The sequence below is a fragment of the Nelusetta ayraudi genome, unplaced genomic scaffold (genome assembly GCF_046127955.1).
Source record: "Nelusetta ayraudi isolate G7.1 ecotype Tasmania unplaced genomic scaffold, CSIRO-AGI_Nayr_v1 ptg000015l, whole genome shotgun sequence".
Classification (NCBI taxonomy): domain Eukaryota; kingdom Metazoa; phylum Chordata; class Actinopteri; order Tetraodontiformes; family Monacanthidae; genus Nelusetta; species Nelusetta ayraudi.
This window is the reverse complement of record NW_027466065.1, coordinates 462501-482547: the sequence shown is the minus strand read 5'-3', so window position 1 is coordinate 482547 and position 20047 is coordinate 462501. Positions and strand designations below refer to the sequence as shown.

Here is a 20047-nt window from a genome sequence, read left to right as displayed (position 1 = left end):
CCTTTTTAGTTCAACCACCTCGGAGACAGTTTTGTTTTTGTCTGTGTCACAAACGGACAAAGATGTGCCTGGAGATGTGTGCAAGTCGATAAGTCAGTGAGGACACAGCTTTTTCTCTGTCTCTCTCTTGTTTGGAGCTTGTCTAAAGAAAAAGAGAGAGGGGAAAAAAAACGAATAACAGGACAAACACTAATCAGTCTTAACTTTTTACTCGTGAGTACCGAAAAGGAATAAAGGGACAAAAAGGAGGAGGAGAGAGAAGAGGGGGAAGAAGGGGGGAAGAGGAGGATGAAAAGCCTCCTTCTGACTCGCAGTGACCCACATACATTCTACCCGGCTTCTTCTGGGGCTCCATCTCTCTTGGCAACCGGCAGCCTCTGTGAAAGAATCTCAGCGTTCAGCCAAAGGCAAAGCCCGTGTGAGGCGAGGAGCGAGAGGGTTGGGAGGGAAAGGGAGGGGAGGATGGCAGCCACAGAGCGGGAGAAGGGAGATGGGGTGCGTGGGTGGGGGAGAAAGGGGAGGTCAGACCCCTCCCATTTGAACAAAGCAAGCAGCAATGGAAGAAGCCATAAGATGCTTCAGGATAAAGTTCTGGAGGAACAACAACAGTATCATCTGCATACAACAGTATCCTGGCTGCTCCTAGGTACTATTTTCTGACTGGACTGGTGTCCGTACGCAAGACTTTGGGAGCATTTCCCCAACTAGAAGGGCCAAACAAAGACACACAAATGCTGGGAAATCATCTGTTATCGCTTTCAGCACTGCTGCGCATCAGCTAAAAAGTAGTTTTATTGCTTTTTTTTCTCTATGATTGCTCTCTGCAGGGTTTTCTCTTTTCCCTCGACGGAAGCAATTGTGTGACTGGAAAACAGGGGTGGGGGGGGGGGGGATACTTTGATGATAGATATTTCACACGATCAAACAACTACATTTTTTTGGCAGTATGAAATCACAGGTGTTGTGGTCGCACCCACACAAGGGTTCAAGCAATAGATGGATTAGAAAAGAGGCCTGCAGTGCTTCCTTCCAGGAGAACTTCACGTTGCGCGCTCACACAGGAGCGAAAGACATAACTTTGTGCTGCTTAGATACGTAGAAGTGACAGCAGCGTTAATCGTGGCATCCGTTAGCCAGGACAAACATCTGGCTTTGCAAGGAGGCAAAATTAGTTAAAGTGGTGTCAGTAACAGATCAGATTTTCCTACAGAACCAGGCCTCGTTTCAGTTTTGCCAAACAGGCAGCAGGAGCAGCAGCACTGCCAGCTGTGGGTCTGAATGTAATCACAGCTCGGAAAAATGTGTTGCAACTTACTAAAATGAATTAAATTGTTGTACAAAAGGTGCGGTCAGAGGTATAGGAAGTGCAGACTAATGTCTAATAAGTACCCTGCATCCGCTAAGGACACGGCAAACAGGGCAGCGTCGAATGTAGCAAAATCAATTTGCGGGTGGCTGCCACAAATAAATGAATATGTTGGAAACAGTTTGAAACTGTGGCAGGATACATTAAACAATGGCATGCCGCCACAGTAGAGGCAAGTAACGGGAAATAGAGACGATTATTAAATATGAAAACAGGCTGTTGTTGTTTTCCAGGTCACAGATTTTTTTCAAGGCTAGCACATCGGAAACCAAACTGTATTAATTTGATGCCGCTTGCCGAAAAGGAAAAAATGCCACTGTTGCTGTGTACTGCTTTACCAACTTCTGTACCATTGGACCATTTGTTGGTGACAGAAGTTTAAAGTGGAATGTTTAAAACACAACAAACAGACCATTTCAAAAGATTTTCAGCTCTGCGGTAAATACATTCTGTGCACCTGCAGTGACTTTAAACTCTCGGATCACCTCAACAACCAAGGGCAGTAAACGGACAATATTCTGTTCATTACTTCCATGACAAAACATTTGTAGAACTTGCCTTTGCGTCAAGAGCAAGAGGAAAAACAGGAGATCTGGTTGGCCTTGGCAAACTGCTCCTCCTTTTGAAAAAGCGGAGCGGCAGCTGCAATCAGCGGGCAAACTGAAAGGGACCGTTCGAAGCTTTTAATGGGGCGTTTGATTGGGCAGTCCAGACTTGTAGCCTAATGATGGATGAATGCGGGGCCTTTCTCAGCGACGGTGACATAATCAGAGAGCTGTAGGTCAGCTAGTGACAGCTGAGTGGCGGGAGAAAGGGCCCTTTCAGGCCCCAACGCTCGCGGACGCCATCCAAGTTCATTAGCAGTCGGAGCGGCTAGCAGGCTCGCTACAGGCTTCTCCCAGCCACACACACACACAGACACCAGACACACACATGTAGCGACACGCACAGACATGAAAAACGCTTCTTTCTTCTCGGGCAGTGAATAACGTTTTTCTTCTCGACGGCTGTGATTTTCATTTTTGCCTGCATGTTTTATCAGTACACAAGGAAGGAAAAAAAAAAAAAAAGCTGGGACGTTTTCTCTTTTCGCTCCGGTTTGGCCCCTCCGCTGCTAACCCTCTATACACTCTCCCCTCTTTTCCTGCCATTAGGCCCCGACCAAGCCAAAGCCGCAGACCAGCCAAAGAACCTGATAGTCGTGGAACTCATGCAGCTTCCCCAACCCCCCCCCCAAAAAAAACCTTGGAATGCATTTCTGCTGCGCTGCACTTTTCACCATCCAGCAGGGAATGGATGCAACCCCCCCGTTCTCCACCCCCCCTGCCAAAAGAATCCACACCCACCCACTCTGACACAAGCACACCACTAATGGCTTTTGAGAAATTGCCCTTCAAACCCTCAAAGGTCCTGCAGCCTACACAAACAACAGACAGGAGCAGCAGCCGCGTACAAGTTCTTGTGCACGCCGCCAACGTAACCTTTTCCCGACATTGCATCCATCTCCAGCGGTACAACGTGTTGGCGGGAAAAAAATGAAATGAGCAGCTCTCGGATCGCCCAACCCCTCCACCCCCCAACTCCCCAACAACCTGTCTTAAAAACACTCTGTTGCCTTTCACCAAAGAGACGTCTAATACGTAACCTGGGTAGGTCACATGGAATGTTTCCCGTTTGGCTCAGAGCCCACAGAAAACATTCACACCAAGGCACAGGCTGAACTGGACGAATGGTCTGTCAATGAAATCCAAGCGGCCCAATCAGAGATGATATGGTGGTGTTAGCCAGTAGGTGGGAGAGTCAGTTGTGTTTCTTTTACATAATACAGGATCCTTAGAGGCTACAAGTTGTCCTACCAAAGTGCCAACAGCTGATCAGGTTGTTGCCGTGGCTCCGTTCAGCAGAAACGATTTCCCAGCATTCCTCGTCATCGTAAAACTTTGCTTTATTGGTGTTGTGGCCCCGCAGTTGATGATGCTGTTTTGCCATTGCAGTGTATATGCTAATCTGTCGCCTTCATGCTAATCTCTTGCAGGTGCCTTCCTGTATTTCTTCCCCTTCTCCAAGGCAGATACAGTAGAAGATAGAAGGCAGAAGCAGTTAACACCCGGTGTCGTCACAACTAATTGAAAGCAGATTATATTGGAGGGTTGGCTAAATGGATGAGCAAGACTTTAGAGGTAAACATATATCCACCAAACTGGTTTAACCAAAGGAAAGTTTCATTTTCACAACGCAAAATGTGCAGCTTATCAATCGCCACAGAAATTCTATTCTTGATACATCAATTTTACTTTGATCGTTATACTGCTACTGTACCTTTAACTGAGGAGCACTCCGAGCACTGACCTTGTGACTGCTCGCACCGGCGCTTTTACTTCTACGTCTGTTTGTTTTTTTTGTTCTTGGTTTTGTTTTTTTGTTTTTTTGGGGTGAAACCGCTGACAACACCACATTTCAGGGCTTTAATAACTTGCATTATACATCAACACAGTCTCTCAGCTACACACACACACACACAAAAACAAAGCACCTCCAACACTCACACCCTTCTCCTCATAAATGACCACAACTGAACAGACACAAATTCCTCCACCATCACACTTTTCTGCCTCTCTTGACCGCAGTGCTGCTGCTCCAGGAGGAGAGAGAGAGTGAGAGAGAGAGAGAGAGAGAGAGAGAGAGAGAGAAAGAGAAATAACTCTGGCCAGACGTTTGTTCTGGCCCTTCACCTCAGCATGTGATCTTGTGTTTCAGACCACTCGGCTTCACCTACACCCACCACGCCGGTTCCCACCGCAAAAACAGCACATCCTCTGAGCCTCCTGATTTATTGCTCCCACCCAGCTGTGCTCGGCTCACTCCTTCCACCCGCCTCCTCCGTCGAAAGGGGCTCGCTGCCGGAGCCCTGCAGACATTTTGGCTTGATTGAGAAAACACAACAACAACAACAACAACAACAGCGATAAAAAAAAAAAAAAGGAAGAAAAAACCCTCGTGGTTGCTACGGCGAGGAGCAGCTCGACAGCAGAGGGCTTAACATCTGCGTTTGGAGAGATTTAAAAGCAGGAAATGGGACGAGGAGAGAGAGCGAGAGGGAAGGAGGGCGAGTCACTGGAAGAAAAAGAAAAAGATAGAAGGTGAAAGAAAAGGAAACGGGCTGGTGGTGCTGCTGCTGCTGCTGCTGCTGCTGCGTGTGGCGGTGGGGAGATCACTGGAGTGTGACCTGCATCCTGACACCCCTGGCAGCTCCTTTGGGAACTATTCTACTGACCCCTGGTGGCGGACAGGGGCTACACCCTCCGGAGGCCGGCGGCTCACCTCCTTCCCACAGTTACAGTGACACGGTGCCCTGCTGCACTCTTCGTTCACTCACTCCTCGTGCCGCGATGACTCAAATTATGACAGCCGCACTCCTCCCGTGATCACACGGCGGCTCGAAAACAACAACTCGCCCACCTCTTGACCTGGTGTGACCATGCGCTGCTGTTGTGCAGCGAGTGGGCGTGTCCTTTAGAATGAAGTTTAGATTCTTTGATTTACTCTCACACTCTTTAGAAGATTAAATGTGCTTTCACGTCGCACATGTTTTTATAGAACTTCCCGTCCATTTAGCCCTCTGTTTGCGGCACCGCCTGCTAAAACTGATTTTTTTGTTTTTTGTTTTTTTTTTTCTGGAGCTTCCACAAGTTTGGGATGAGGCAAAAAAAAAAAAACAAGGCGGTCAGTTGCAAGGTTTTTGAAGGGAGGAGCCAACAAGTGGTGGGTTCAACAGGTGTGCCCTTCGTGACATCACAAAGGGTCGGGCAAAAAGAAAAAGAATGCTTACCGGACAGAGGGATGTTTTCTTCTCAGACAACTTTGTGTACTTTACATAATCGCGGACGCTGGAAACTATGAGTGCGAAAGTGTATCAAGCTGACAGCTTCAAAAGAGACACACGCGCTTTGATTTCCCAACAGGCCACATTCTTCACAGTCACGGCTCCAAAGCAACAGTCGGGCCGATGGCGACCTGCTGTGTGTACCTAAAGACGCAAGCAAAATGATCTCTGTTTGTTTACGGCAAATTAGAACGAAAACACGTCACAGCGACATGAGAGCCGACGTCTGATTCCCGCGCGGTTCCCAGCTTCCCGGTTTACTGGCAGCGGTTCCCGCTGCTGACGAGGCACCAGCGCCAGAGGGAGGAAGGAGCTCCGCCAGATGTTGCCGCAGCCGATCTTTGCATGAAACGGCAAACGTAGGAAATGTGAGAGGAAAAAAAGAAAACGAAAATCGATTTCCATTCGAATGCGGTTTGATGTGACGGCACGGCACATATTTGAGACGTTCATCTGAAGCAATTACTTCTTCAGCTCAGCTGGTTGGACTCCAGGACAACCAAAAGTCTACGCAGTGAAACATTCAGAATTGTTTTGTTTGTATTTTTTTTTTTTTTTTACATGTAAATGTATATCAAAAATGTACAAAGACAAGAAGTGAAAGAGTTGATTGTACTGCCGAGACGCAGTGTTTCTGCACTGTGTGAAAGTTGACCAGAAGTACATCTGCTGGGCAAAAACAGCAGCACTGAAATCTCTGCTGTTGTAAAAACTGCAACACACAAACTAATCCAGTGACGGAGAACCGGTTATTTTGCCAGGCGTGCGTTGCTGAAACCTTTCGAAAAACAAACAAACAAACAAAAAAAACACGTTATGCGGACGTGCTTTTTTCCTCTGCAACCCTCCACTGTCTCGACACACTGACCCTCCACCCTGATGAATCTCCTCTAGTTGTGTCTTAGTCCACGTGCAGAGCAGTGCACTCAGACAAACGTGCCCAAGTGTGTGTGTGTGTGTGTGTACTTCCTATGGGCCCATAAGCACCGTTGGGTCTTTCCTCAGGCCTGCAGCTGAGCAGGTTATGAGCTGTGGAACATAATGGTCTCATTGACTGGATCACAAGCTCGGACCTGCCAGCCCCGGCCGCTTTGTGAGCGAGCTGCGGAGCGGGCGTTATTGTAAAAAAAAGAAAAAAGCCCTTTTAAATCACTATTAAGCCATGTTAGAGGTGTGTGTGTGCGCGTGTGCGTGTGCGTGTCGGGAGGGGAAAAGAGTGATTTGTGCAGAAGGGGCGGTTGTTTTCTTTTCGAAGAAAATAACACTGGAAAAACAGGCTGGAATGTATTCGGAGGCAACTTTAGTTGTTTCATAACGGCGGCGATCAAGACGATGGGAAATAATAACGAGCCGCGCTTTTCAAAGCGCCGCCTCTCTCCGCCGTGCGCCTCCTCGTGGCGGCCGCTCGTGACGCAGGTCGACGGTCCTCCCGCACGTCGGCCGCCTGTATTTACCCTGGCTGTGTGTCTGTTTGGAGCCAAGGAATGCACAATGTTTGGCCGATGAGTGGCTCATCCGACCAGCCTGGGAAAGCGGTGAGAACTCCGGAGGACTCCGGTGAGAGAGAAGGTCCCCAACGCTCGCGTTAGCTCGGCCCAAACATCGACTTTTCCCACCGCTCAGTTTCAAACAGCGACGTGAGTCTCCGTGGCAGTCGCTGAGCGGTTTTGGAACTCCTCTTTTCCCCCCTTTGTGTTGTGTCACAAAGGGCATCAACGTCTCCAACCAGGTTAGTTACAACTCCCTGGCTCCACCCTCTGAAATTGCCTCATTTTAACATCTGGAAGGTCCCCAACGCTACGCTAGCTCGGCCCAAGCATCGCCTTTTCCCACCGTCTCTGTGGCGGTCGGTGAGCTGCAGGAAAATAAGGAAAAGCCTGTCCATCACTTCATTTGCTTGCAGCATTGGAAACGAGCCATTTTGGAACTCCCTTTTCCCCTTTGTGATGTCACAAAGGGACTGACATCTCGACCCGGGGGCCAGGTATTGGCTCTTGCTGTCTGAGACCACCTTGCTTTAACACCTGGAAGGATCCAAGACAGGAAGTTGAAACCCCACGGTTTCATTGTGGTGGTGGCAGGCTGTAAACAGAGGGCTGAATATGCTATTCTTTTTTTCTTTTCTTTTTTTCCCAGGAGACAGCTGGGGTCTTTTTGCATGAGAGCGTGGGATTAAAAAGAACTAAGATGTGAAAACAAACAGAAAACGTGGAGAGATCACTGGTCGCTGGGCGTTTATACAGAAAGTCATCTGACTTGTCAACGCCGAGCCTCCATCCGTGTCATTTTGTAACAGACGCGTGACTAGACCAGACTACTTTCCAACAACACGTATTGACTCGGACCTTCTGACCGGCTCAGAGAGCTGCCGCCGGCCGCCTGCAGCCTGGCTGAAGCAACAGACACGTGAATCATCGGGCCTCGACATCACGACCATCCGCTCCCACTGACTCCACTTTCGACCTGGAGCCGCTGCTCTGACACATCAGTAACATCTGCTCCGGCTGCTTCTCATGCGTCGTGGCTTATATACGCTAGCGCCTCAGCAGGCTGCAGGCTGCAGGTTGCATCAGGGCGCGAAGAGATCAAGCAATCAAACTAGAGATTCTTAAATGCATGCAATAAAAAACCACAGTGACAACATCATCAGACTCCACGACAGACTTCTCATGAGACTTTGGCGTGATCGCCCTCTGATTCATATCTGTGCACACTCATAAAGCGGCTGGCGTCTCGGGAGGTGAAGACGGTTCACTCATTTATTGCTCTTCCTAGAACGACGTGGTTTCTTCTCTGCCCGCGCTGCGAGAGCACGGTGACGTGGGGTTCGCGCCGCCGCCAAGAAAAACGTCCGAGTGGCTGCTTTCAATTAATTTTATTTGGCCTATTTTTTTTTTTTTTCTTTGTTTAATTTATTTTTCTGTTCCCCACGTCCAGGCCTGCACGCGGTAAAACGGGTCAGTCACGCGGAGAGTGTTTGATCAAACTTCTGTCATTCTCGATTAATAATCTACTGGTGTTTATTCGCCGAGGATAAATCGATCACTGCGCGTTTCAACCTCGCAGCGGAACGGTCTGGTGCACGGAAACAAACTAGCAAAAGCCGCTCACGCTCTCCGGAGGTCGAGATGCTTTCCCGAATCCGTCTCGTCTCTCTTAGCCTCGTGTGACTTTTCAAACGGCGAAACTGCAAAAACAGATGAAGCACTGTGCACAGCACAACTGGAATGGCTGGTTAAAACGGATCAAATGAGCAGGGAGCAGCTACTGCAACTAGTACGCAATATGGACTCTATGCTAACTTTTATCAGATCAAATATTTACGTCAGTTAGCGTGCTAAAGCCCTCACGCCACCGGCGCTAGCTCAGCTCAGCTCAGCTTGTAGCGTTCAACGGTGTCGTGTAACATTCAATGTCCACACTGAATCCTGGGGTTGATTAGCCAAGTGTGCAAACAGCGCAGTGCATTTTCGGACACTTCCCTCTCGGCGCAAACATGCACACAATGCAGTGCGTTAACCTAGCAGACTTGAAAACGTGCCAAGACAAACGTAGCAAACTTTGCTTTACATCCCCACAAATTAAAACAAGGGGTAAAAGAATTTGACAAGGTTGTATCTTTAACCTTCATCTCCAGAGCAACGCAGAGGAGCCAAAGGGTTTTTTTTTTGTTTTTTTTTAACCGTACAAAAGAAAAAAAAACAACTTCAAAAACTGTCACGTCTTGTCTGACTGGTAATGACTCACACACACATGCACACATGTGCACGCACGCGCACACGCACAAGCGCGCACTAAGCACACACAAACAGGTGCAGCTTCGCTCTTGCCGCTAAAACAGTCGGGGCTCGATTGTGTCACACCGCCGTCTTGTCTTTCTTCCTCTCCTCTTATCTGCTCGGCCAAACAGCCACTTCACCTTTTTTTATCTGCATCTTTTAACAGCCCTTTGCATTCTACATCTGCTCCGTCACAATCCCATAAACACTCGCCGCGCGCCCAGAGCTGATTCTGAGTAAATATCGGCGGCGGCCCGAAGACTTTGGCCTGACTGAGCAACCGCGAACTGGGACTGCTGCTGCAGGCCAATACCGAGACACAACAACAAAAAGAGGTTGTTATTTTTATTCAAGTATTCAACAGGTATAAGATCACGTTTTACTGTGGCGGGCCTTTCTCTAGGTTCACACAAAGTCCCGTTCAGAAGCCAGATGAGTGTAAAACGAACTCCGGAGGGGGGGGGGGTTTATTGACCTCGCGCAGCTCGGCCAGCACATGTGAATTTCTTCAGACGACACTGAGACTTCGGAATTAACTTACAGAGGCTCCTTAATGACGAGGCCACACACTGAACGCCACGGCCATCAGAGCGCCATTTCCCAGGTTGACAGGGGGTCCAGATGGGCTGGTGGGTGGGGGGCGTGGGGGATTTTAGGGGGGGGGCACTCAGACGGGCCGCATTCTTGTGAAAACCTAAAACCTGCCGGGTACATTTTTTCCAGATACGGGTGGTCCGGAGGTTTTGCAATGAAGCACCAACTGTCGGGCCGGCGGTGAAACGGCGACATCAAAGGGCGGCGGCGGGTGTGGGGGGGGGGGGTTCCGGTGGAAAGTGACCCCCGGTCCAGACTGGCCCAGTCTGTCACCCGCCCCCCATCCCCGGACCGCCAAGATCACAGCCACGCTGTCACGGATCCCCCGCAAGTCGTCCCCAGAGGACACGCTGGCGGCCAACCACATTCCGGGCGTCCCAAGGTCACGGCGTGGCACCTGCTGGTTGCAGAGTGGGCGGGGCTTGATTGGGACTTAATCTGTGAACTCATGACCTCAGGGAGCGCCAATCGCCCAGTCTGTGTCCCCCAACAGTGGACAGCGGCCTTCTGAAGCAGGCAGACACATTTTTTGTTGTTGTTTGTTTTTAGCTAATCGTGATTATGGCAAACACAGACACATGATTTAGCTTCGTACGCTATCATGCCATGACACTGTTGTGGATGTTCCAGTTCCAGTTCCAGCCAGTCAGCTTCATCCTTTGCGCTCGGCTCCCTCGCCTGTACCGCCAACATGTGGAAGTATTTTGGTTTCATTTCGGTTCGTTTGGGCCTCAAACCAACGACGCACTTTCTGTCTTTTTGTGAAAATACAAAATCATCCCATGGACTCACGGCTAGCAAGATTTAAGCACGTCAGGAGATCTTCACACTATTAAACGTACCCATGCATTTTCTCTCACCGCTTCCCCTGGACTCTGGGTTCCCAGCAGTGTCTTCAAGTGGTCATGGGGGGGGACGAACGTAGGGTCACACCCAGGCCAAGTCCCAGTCGGTGTTATATCTGTTCAATCCCTGCGGCTAACAGCTAAATAAATGGACTCGGTTTTCAAACTTGCATGCAGTTCTCATTCCGTTTGCTTCCTTTCACTGGAAAACACATCAACCAGAGCTCAAAACAGACAGTGTGTCTACAGGATGGGTGAGACAGAGTAAGTACCTCTTCTTGCAGGAAGCAAAGAAAGAGGACATTAGGCTTGAATGATGCCATGGAGGTTCTTCTTCTTCTTCTTCTTACGAAGGTTCTTCCCAGTGTGAACAGAGCAACACTCTTCACCTCAACAACCTTTCAGCTTCAAAGACTCTCTCTCACTGGTGGAAGTGTCTCTGTGTGGCGTGACAGCCGTCGTCTCGACCCAGATAGCCCGGCGTCGTGTGAGCGTGACCGGGTTGTTTTCCAGAAGACAAAAAAAAAAAAGGTTTAAGAATGAGGTCAGCGAGGAACTGGCAGACAATGACAACAGTCCTGCTTACTCATCCGACCCAAGAGCCGCCGTTCACACTCGGCTTCGGCTGCAGAAGGCCAAAAAAAAACAAAAAAAACCTGCAATTCCAGTTTGCGTAACCTATTTTCCGTCTCCCTTCAAGAGTCTGAGTCAAGAGTGTGGCTGTGTGTGTGTGTGTGTGTGTGTGTGTGTATGCGTTTCTGTGTGTTGTGTTGTGTTTGTGCGCTAGCCGCCTGCCAGCGTGATTGACAAGTAAGTACAACCAGAGTAAACATGAAAGGAACCTCGTGAGCCTCGATGAAAAGGTGTGTGCGTGTGCGCATGTGTGTGTGTGTGCGTGCGCGTGTGCGCCGTGTGTGTGCAGAGACTATCACGGCTATCAATCAGCCGGCCGGCACGAGGTCAGAGGAGAGGCGGGCGGCGGCTCCAGGTGAGACAAAAGCCAAGGCCTCAGCTCGACGTCCCGCTGTTACATCACCGCTCCGAGCGGCGGTCTGGCCACCGGCCGCCAGCCAATCAGGGAGCCGGACGGAGGGAGGGCCCCGCCAAGAGACGACGGATGGGGATTTGAGGCCATTAGGCCCGCTCGCATCGAATCGAGTCGAAGAAAACAAAGCAGCGCGTGCGGCCACGCTCACGTAACAGGTCGGCTCCTGCTATTTCTGTCCCCGGCCGAGCCGAAGAGGCCCGCTGGTATTTTCCAGCCATCCCACGTTGAAACAGACGATGGGAAATAAAACTTGACAGCTGCGGCCGGCCAAAATTTTTCTTTTTCTTTTTTTTTTTATTTATTTATTTTTTAACGGCGAGTAACTTTCCATGGAGCGTGACGGCGAATATCTTCCTCCGCTATCAGGTTTTTTTTTGAATGATTTTCTTTCTCATGGTTTTCACTGGTGTCATAGAGAGTCTATTTAAAGCTGTTTAGGTTCAGCGTCGCCCTGCGATGAGCTGGCGACTTGTCCAGGGTGTCACCCTGCCTTCGCCCTATGACAGCTGGGAGAGGCTCCAGCAGACCCCCCCGTGACCCTGAGCTCGGGACTAAGCGGGTATAGAAGATGGATGGATGGATGGTTCAGCGTCACTTGCAGATGAATCCCAGAATGGATAGAGTGTTGTGTGGGTTTTTTTTAATAAACGTGTTATTTTCTAAAAACCAGGGCAGGCCTGCGGTGGTGAGAATTTAGACAGTATAATAGTAGACAATAAATAAAAAAAGCAAACCAACAGGTACGATTTCACCGCTTCTCCAGCATTCCGCAACACCGTGTCCATCTATCAAACTCAGCAGACTCGGTCCTTTATTTGTGTGTTTGCAATACGAAGCTATCTTGGCTTTCCGCTTGAACGCAAACCAAACCGCACGCGCACCGTCCAGAAGGCCTTGAGCAGAAAAGGTTCTCAATGTGTTGGGTTTTTTTGTTTTTTTTTTGTCTGTGGGAATATGAAAAAAAAAATAAAAAAATTTATGACTGTCTGTCTGTCAACCTTTTGAAGCTCGATGTCTGCGAGTGCATTTCACACATGTAGGAGAGAGACTGGACGAGACCCATTGATCAGTCAAGACTGATGTTATCATGTGTTTCGTGTGAATGTGTGCCTGTATGAACACTTTCACGTCTAAGCTGGAGGTTTTGAAGAAGCAGATCTTAATCGCTTATTCTAATTTCAACAGCGCGTGCGGCCTCGTGTGGTTTTTCACCAGAAACTGCACGGCGGCGTACGTTTTAATGACGTTCGTGTGACAGATCACCCGATAACCCCAAGTTGCGCTTCAATGTAGCAATGTGTAATTTTTAAAAAAAAAAAGTCCGCTAGAAAGCAGATTTGCCGCGGATCCTTGCGGACTCCTGAGCGTTGAACCCCCAGTCGGTTTGCTCGGAGACTCCACCTGACTGGGGAGGAGTGGGGGGGTGGGGGGGGGAGGGGAGACACACCCCCGAGCCTCCTCACCCCTGTTCCATCCAAATCAGCCCCAGACCCTGCCGCAGTCACCTGCGAGCAATCACCCACCCTCCAGTCTCCACGCTTCAGGAACGCACTGCACGTTCACAGGGAGGCCCGTCGACCTCCAGAGGCTGGCGTGCAAAGGCTGCAGCACTGCACTATTTTCATAATGACAAGAGAGATTTGTAGAAAAGAGTGCGGCATGTGTGTGTGTGTGGGGGGGGGGGGGGGGGTTGTTTTGGCGAGAGCAGACGTGATGTAAAGCAACTTTACGGCTTCATAAAGTGCACGAGGTGACGGTGGGGGTGGGGGGGGTTGGAAGGGGAAGGAGGGGGGTGGGAGGGTTAAGGGAAAACTCCCATGGCGGCTGGGGGAGTGGGGGGGGGGGCGGCCAGACAAGCTGAGGGCCTCAGTCGGACTACACAAACCGCGGCGAGGCCCCGTGCCAAAGTCAACAGCAGTTGAACCCCGGCAGATGTTGTTTCTCTCCGCTGCCAAATTGCGCCTCTCTCTCTCTCTCTCTCTCTCTCTCCGTGCGGCCCGAGCCGTCCGTCCAACGACAGGCGACGACAAGAGCGACCCCACGTCACGCGCAATACTAACGGTCCAGAACGGGGTTGGATTCAGGCGGCTGCCCCGGCCGCAAGAAGACAAAGATGTTTTTCCGTGAGTCTTCTTGTACGGTTGAGGAATATGTTTCTTATGTGTGTTTTGCTAGTTCCTCCACCCCAATGACGGGGGTCAACCCGTGGCCCTCGGCGGGGGTTGACCAGAGTGCCACACCTGAGAGTCGAGTCTCTGATGGACGGACAGAGTGACATCTCTCTCTCTCTCTCTCTCTCTCACAGGTGGCGCTCTGCTCTCACTCAGTGCAGGGGTTCGCTCGGCCCCGCGCCTTCAGGTTGGAAACATCAGCCGTCAGTCTGCACATCAAAGTGGCCACTATAAATAAACGCTGGCTGAGGCCCTTCGCTTTCAGCCTGAGTGGGGTCGGGGGGAGTACGTAGGGGCGTTAGTGGCGGGGGGGGTCAGCCGGTGGGCCAGACCGCAGATTTCAGGCCCGGGGATGGAAATCACGCTTGTTTTCCTGAACTCTCAAATGGTCGGCACTCTTTTTTTTTTTGCTGAACAGGCCGAATGGTTGTAAAAATAAAGGCAGTGTAAGTTCAACATATTTCATAACTGGGGCGTCGCAGCACGGCAACACCTGCACAAATAGCTGCGCCCCCCCCACTCCCCCCTGCTGGTTGAGCGGTCGGCAAACGAGCCCCTGGGCAGTTGGTGCGGCGGAGTTTCGGCTTCACACGCGACGTTTTGCGCGTGTTATAAATGTGCAAATTGAACAACGGCGCAGGAAACCGGAGGAGCGGTCGGTCCGAACGACTACACAGGCTGCTGCGCTCACCCACCTGGACCAGGGCCACCGCTCGGAGCAACTGGGCCGCTCGTGAAGCCTCGACCGCTTGTGTGACAATTCCAACGTCAGAAGCTGAAATCAAGCAAAAGTTGATGCTTCGTTTTTTGTTTTTTTTACCCCCACATGTAGAAAAGGCGGTAAATAAACTGAAAGGTTTTGGATAAACAGCGAGGCAAAGTGACGACGCGTTTCCACTGACAGCCGTTTCAAAAAGCGCGGCTGCGGTCGCTCTATTTTTGGGACATTTTTTAGACTTTAAGACGGCAGAACTACACCGAAAGTTTTCTTCTTTCTCTCTGTCTTTGAGACTCATCCCGTCCATAATGTTTAATATTTGCCCGGTGAAAGCCCGTCTCTCTCTTTTCTGCTTGGAACAGCTGTTATTTGCTTCCTCTGTGTGAGAACAGAGCTGAAAGGAAGAAAAAAAAAAATGTGAATAACGCGTGTTGACTTTGTCTTTTAGGAAAAAGTGGCCAGTGTGCTGGCAGGATGGCGAGGCCAGGGGGAGTAGGGTGAAGTTTCCTTCCACTACTTTCACAATCTTCGAACTCCGCCGCCGTCCTAATAACTCGGATTACGACGGCCGCGAAATTGGTCCAAATCGTTTGTTAGCTCCATTTTGCGAATCCTTTTAAAAAGGCAAAAACACATTTTAAATAAACACAAGGTAAAACCGTCGACGGCGTAGCGCTCGTGCACACGCCCTCTTGTGGCCGATAACCATGCCAGCAGTGATTCCAGCACTTTAGTGGAAGGTTTAAAGGAGCGTTTTCCGGGGGAGTTTTTTTGTTTGTTTTTTTTGGTTAGGAAGCTTTGGGTGGAAAAAAACAAACAGCGGCCTCCTGCAGTGAAGCCGTTCTCACACGGTCGGAAAGCATGACGGGTGACGGGTGAGCCGGGTGGGTGGGTTTGGGGGCCGGGGGGGGCGTTACGCAACAACAAGCCCCTGGTAGTTTAGCTTGCGGGGGCGACGGCGGCAGCGGTGAGTAATACTGTTGGTCTCTTATCTCCACTTGTTTGAATAAGGCAACATTGTGTGCGCGCAGACACACACACGCGTGAGTGTTTCTTTGCACCCGCAGCTGTCATTAGTGTCAACAGACGCGCGGCGTGACCGCGATGCCGTTAAATACAGTTAAGTCATCGCTGCGCGGCGACGGTTTGCTCGAACACCAAGCCAATTTCCTCTCGGTCGACCTTAGTCACACACACACACACACACACACACACACACACACACACACACACACACACAGAAGGAAAAAAAATAAAAAAAATCATGCAAATGAACCAAAGCAAAGATCCAAGAATCGGGGGGGGGTCTGGATGGGGAGGTTGCCAACGACGATGCCGGTCGAGGTCGTGCTTTATTCCAACTGACTTTGCATCCGAAAGCAAACGTTGTCACCAAGTGTTGGACAAAGGAATCGCACCCACTCTCGTTTTTGTCAGAACTCGCAATTCACTGGACTGGCACTCAGATACAAGAGCTCTGAGCTTGAAGGTGCCATGTTCCACCCACTTTCACATCCTTTATTTTTCACCCTGGGCTTCAAGTGAGATTTTCCAAATAAAAAAAGGGGGGGGTCGGTGAGTGTGCCCTGGCTGACCTGGGATGGTGGCTGCAATGGGCGGAGTCACGGAGGCCGTCAGTCGCTCTGCTGCTGAGGTGGCAGGAGGTGAAAAATGTCCTCCAGACTGGATACTTCTGGAAAAGTGGAGAAGAAAAGAAGGAGAAGCAAGAAAGAGAAGAGAATACTGATGATGTGAATTTTGCAGAATCTGGGACATTTCAGTGTTGCATTAGCATGTTCATTCATTCAAAGATTGCAATAGACTACGCTGGAATGGCTGGCAATTTATTTAAAAGTGTGCCAGCGTATATTTTGATGACTGCCAACCAAAATAATATTTTTTGTCTCGTCCATCTGTTTCATCTACATGCATTTCTTGAAAGAGAAAAAAAAAGTTCAATGAAAAAAACACGACAAGCCTTCACCTGTTGGAGTTTAGGATGAAAATAGCTAAATGTGAATTTCACCCAGGAGGGCACATAAATAAAAAAAAAAAAAAGGGCACTGAGCACTACTTTTTAATGCGAACAGACATTAAAAACACATTGCTAGCATAACAAATCAGCGCGAGCAGCACAGGTGGCCAAATAAGTGTCGGGGGTCATGTTGACGGAGGAATAAGAGTCCCGTTCAGAGGGAGCCGGCGCGAGAGTGCCAGCGTCTGCGCTTGGAGCCCGTCAAAACGCAGCTACGGTGACATTAAAATGTGCTAAGTACAAGGAATCCCACTTCAAAGCGCGCTGCAAAGAAGAAGAAAAAAAAGCAGGGTAGCCGCTGCGCTACAGTGAGGGGTCTGTTTCAGGCTCAGCGGACCGTGCGAGGAAACAACACAGGCCGGGGCCCCTGGGCGTGAGCTGCGTCGGACAGGTCGGCAGCGGGCCGCTTCGCTTGCTGCCCAACGCTTTGCTTTCTTTTTTTTCTTCTTCTTCTTTTTTTAAAGGGCAAATGGAAAAGAAGCTGGTTGTAGAATTAAGCGGGGGATGACACGTGCGGCGAGCGCACACTGGAGCTCTGAGAAGGGGAAGAAGGTGGGAGAAGAGAGGGAAGAGCGGTTGGGAGCTGAATGGGCCCTCAAAGCCCGTCTGCAGCCATTTCCTCAGACCACAGGAGACGCAGCACCGGCTCTATTTATGTTAGGACTACTCCGCTGGCATTAGCCGCTAGCGCAGGCACGGGCAAACTACGGCCCGGGGGCCACATGCGGCCCGTTGAGCTTTTTAATCCAGCCCGCCGAACTTGAGGAAATTATATAAATAGTATGTAAGTCATAAAATAGCTGCATTTCATTCTTTCTTTTTTTAGTGTTTTAAGAGTCCTTTCAATAAAGAGCTAAACACCGTGGGGCTTCGAAGACATAAGTATATCAAATTTTTAATCCCAGTGTGGCCCACCAGCCAAAAAGTTTGCCCACTCCTGGACAAGCGCACGTCAAGATACCAGGAAAGCGGAACAGCTAGGATGTGATGGGATGGGACACGATTGGATGGGAGCAGATTGGAGGGAGCCATCGTTCGGCCAATCACGTCCATAAATTAAGGGGCGGGGGGAGTTCGAACCGAACAACGTCCAAAACGACTCCAGGTCTTTGAACAGTGGAGCTTCTTCGAGCTGGTTCTGGTTTTGATGAACCATTTGAGACATTGAGAGGGACCACCAGGTATAAATTTTCCTGGTGGTAAGAAAGAAAGAACGAAAGAAAGGAACCAAATGCCAACGTTTCCAACAGCGACTGCGTGAGGATTTGGGAACATTTTGTTAAATAGCTCGTCCTCCGCTTGCAAATCATTCTGGGAGTGAGGAAAATGAGATGGCATAAATCAAGAGCGCCCCCTCCAGACCTCGAGAGACGGCGCGAAAAGCATCTGCGCATTAAATTATCGCGCCGAATTTATGTGTTTTAATTTTCACATGCTTGCTTTCGCCTAAATTTCCAAGAGTCTGGCCTGGAGGACGGGGGAGAAGGACGGAACGCCGTGGGTTCTCGGAGAGCTGCGACCTGATAGGCCGCCTCCAATCCGGCCAGGAGCGATCTTGACTCAGACAGTCAGTCTCGCTCGAGTTATGCAAAACCTTTGGAAATAAAAACAGACGAGGGTTCACCGCCATTTGCCTGCTATCTGATGAAGTCAATTAAAGTCTGCAACGTGCAAAACAATCCCGAGAGCGAACGGTGCCAGTCCGGCTATGTAAAGCAGCGGCACACAGGGGAGGGAGGTGGACGGGGGGCGCTATAGGTGGGCGGGGCCCCGCGGCGGGCGGGACATCTCATCTTCTCATCTCGGCTGCAGCGTGCGCTCATGAAAGAACCATTCAGGCTTTTCACCTCCGTAACCGAAATGTTGCGCAACCTGGATATCCTGAGGAGGGTGAAGAGAAAGAAAATAAAAGATAACAAAGGCTTTGTACCTTTGCGCTGCTGTTTGCGCTTGCACACTCCCGCGCTCCACCCTGCCAGCCCTTTGACAACGTGTAATTATTTGAGCGTGCGTCAATTACACATTTTTTTTTTTTTTGTGGTTTTTTTCTCCCTCTCTCCCTCTCTCTCTCGACACTTAATCTCGAGCCGTTGAAGCTGCGGGTCGGCCGACACGAGATACACGCAGAGCCGCGTGGGAAAGCTCCCCTCCCGATATGCATAGCTTGGGCGGGAGATAAGCCCAGGCCGTTAGCAGCTGTCGCCGTAGCTGCAAACTGCCGGCGTAAAACCAGCAGCAGGAGTGACAACGATTCAAATCAAACTGTTTGCTAGTTTGCTTTTCTTTTTTTCTCTACTCTCTCTCCCTCTCTCTTTTTAACAACGCCAACGGCAGACAGGAAATGGTGAGTGAGTGTTTTTTTTTTGTTTGTTTGTTTTTTTTTTAAAGGTTACCTCCGGGAGAACACCTGGCCGGGGGTTGGGGGAGTTGAGGGAGTGGCTGGCTGGCTGGCTGGCTGGCTGGCTGGCTGGCTGGCTGGCTGGCTGGCTGGCTGGCCGAAAGACAGGAAATGGCTGTTTAAATTATTATATGTGCTACACACAAACTTGGGCAATTTGGTCTTGTAAAACAAAGTCCGACTCTATGTTGATTTTTGTCATTCCTCTGGTACTGTAACAGCATCTATGATCCTGTTAACGAGCCCTGGAAACATGGGAGAGGCCCGTCCTGCCCACAGGTCGTGCTTGACCGTCAAAAACTATCAGTCGTCAGGGTCAAACGGACCAAACTGAGGACCTTTGAATCAGAGTTTGTGACTCTGATTCAAAGTTTGTGGCGACAGGTTCGGTGCAGGTTATACCCAGAACCATGTCCGGTCGGTTTCTACTTCGCTGAACCCAAACATGGAGCCAAAACATCTGGTCAACACCGGGACCCGGCCATCACCATCAACCCAGGTCCATGTCCACACCCTGCAAAAAGGATGCTTGAACAGGTGCCAGTTGAGTGGGTGTGGGTTTTATCCAGCTTCTTAGCACAATCCAAAGACATCCGCATCCTGCTGACTGGCAACTCTCAATACTGCCACCAGGTGGACTCAGGTCTGAACTACAATCCGTTGAAATGTGACAGCGCGTTTGGAAAAGCGACATTGTGTAAGACAGAGTTTCTCAACAGGTGGGCCGAGACCCAAAAGTTTTGATTGGGCCACAGCTCCATAGGAAGTTTCTCTTTTTTAGGGATTTAAAAGATACATATTCAGAGAGAAAATGTTGGGCATTTATTTTGTAGGACACACAATTAATTCATTAAATGAGTTGAGAGCCACTGGTGTAAAACGCTGGATGCAAACTGAGTTACACTTGAAAATAGCGAGAAAAACGCACTTAATGTTTTGGCACTGGGGAAATTACACAGGCCGACTGACTCACTGACTGCCTGTGGCTTGAACTGGTGCATGAGATGGATTCAAGCCAATTCCAAAGACTGACAGGGACCTTTTTAGCGAAGGGAACTTGCAATAAAGTTTTCCAGGCCTCAGCAGTGTGTGTGTGTGTGTGTGTGTGTGTGTGTGTGTGTGTGTGTGTGTGTGTGTGTGTGTGTGTGTGTGTGTGTATCTGCGACGCCCCCTCTAGGGCTCACCCTACTAAGACTGCAGGTCGGCCCGA

General features: G+C 49.9%; 1 long non-coding RNA gene across 2 annotated transcripts in view; it reads right to left on the bottom strand.

Moving 5' to 3' along the window:
* Positions 1 to 16365, bottom strand: part of LOC142886216 (uncharacterized) — a 119256-nt gene extending 102891 nt beyond the window's left edge. Inside the window, exons 1-2 of one of the 2 annotated variants that reach the window (XR_012926392.1) lie at positions 16000 to 16365; positions 14382 to 14461 (exon numbers count right to left, since the gene is read on the bottom strand). This is a non-coding gene — a long non-coding RNA (uncharacterized LOC142886216). The remainder of the gene's footprint in view (positions 1 to 14381; positions 14462 to 15999) is intronic. The other variant, XR_012926393.1, reaches the window with a different exon arrangement.
* Positions 16366 to 20047: the final 3682 nt, after the last annotated feature.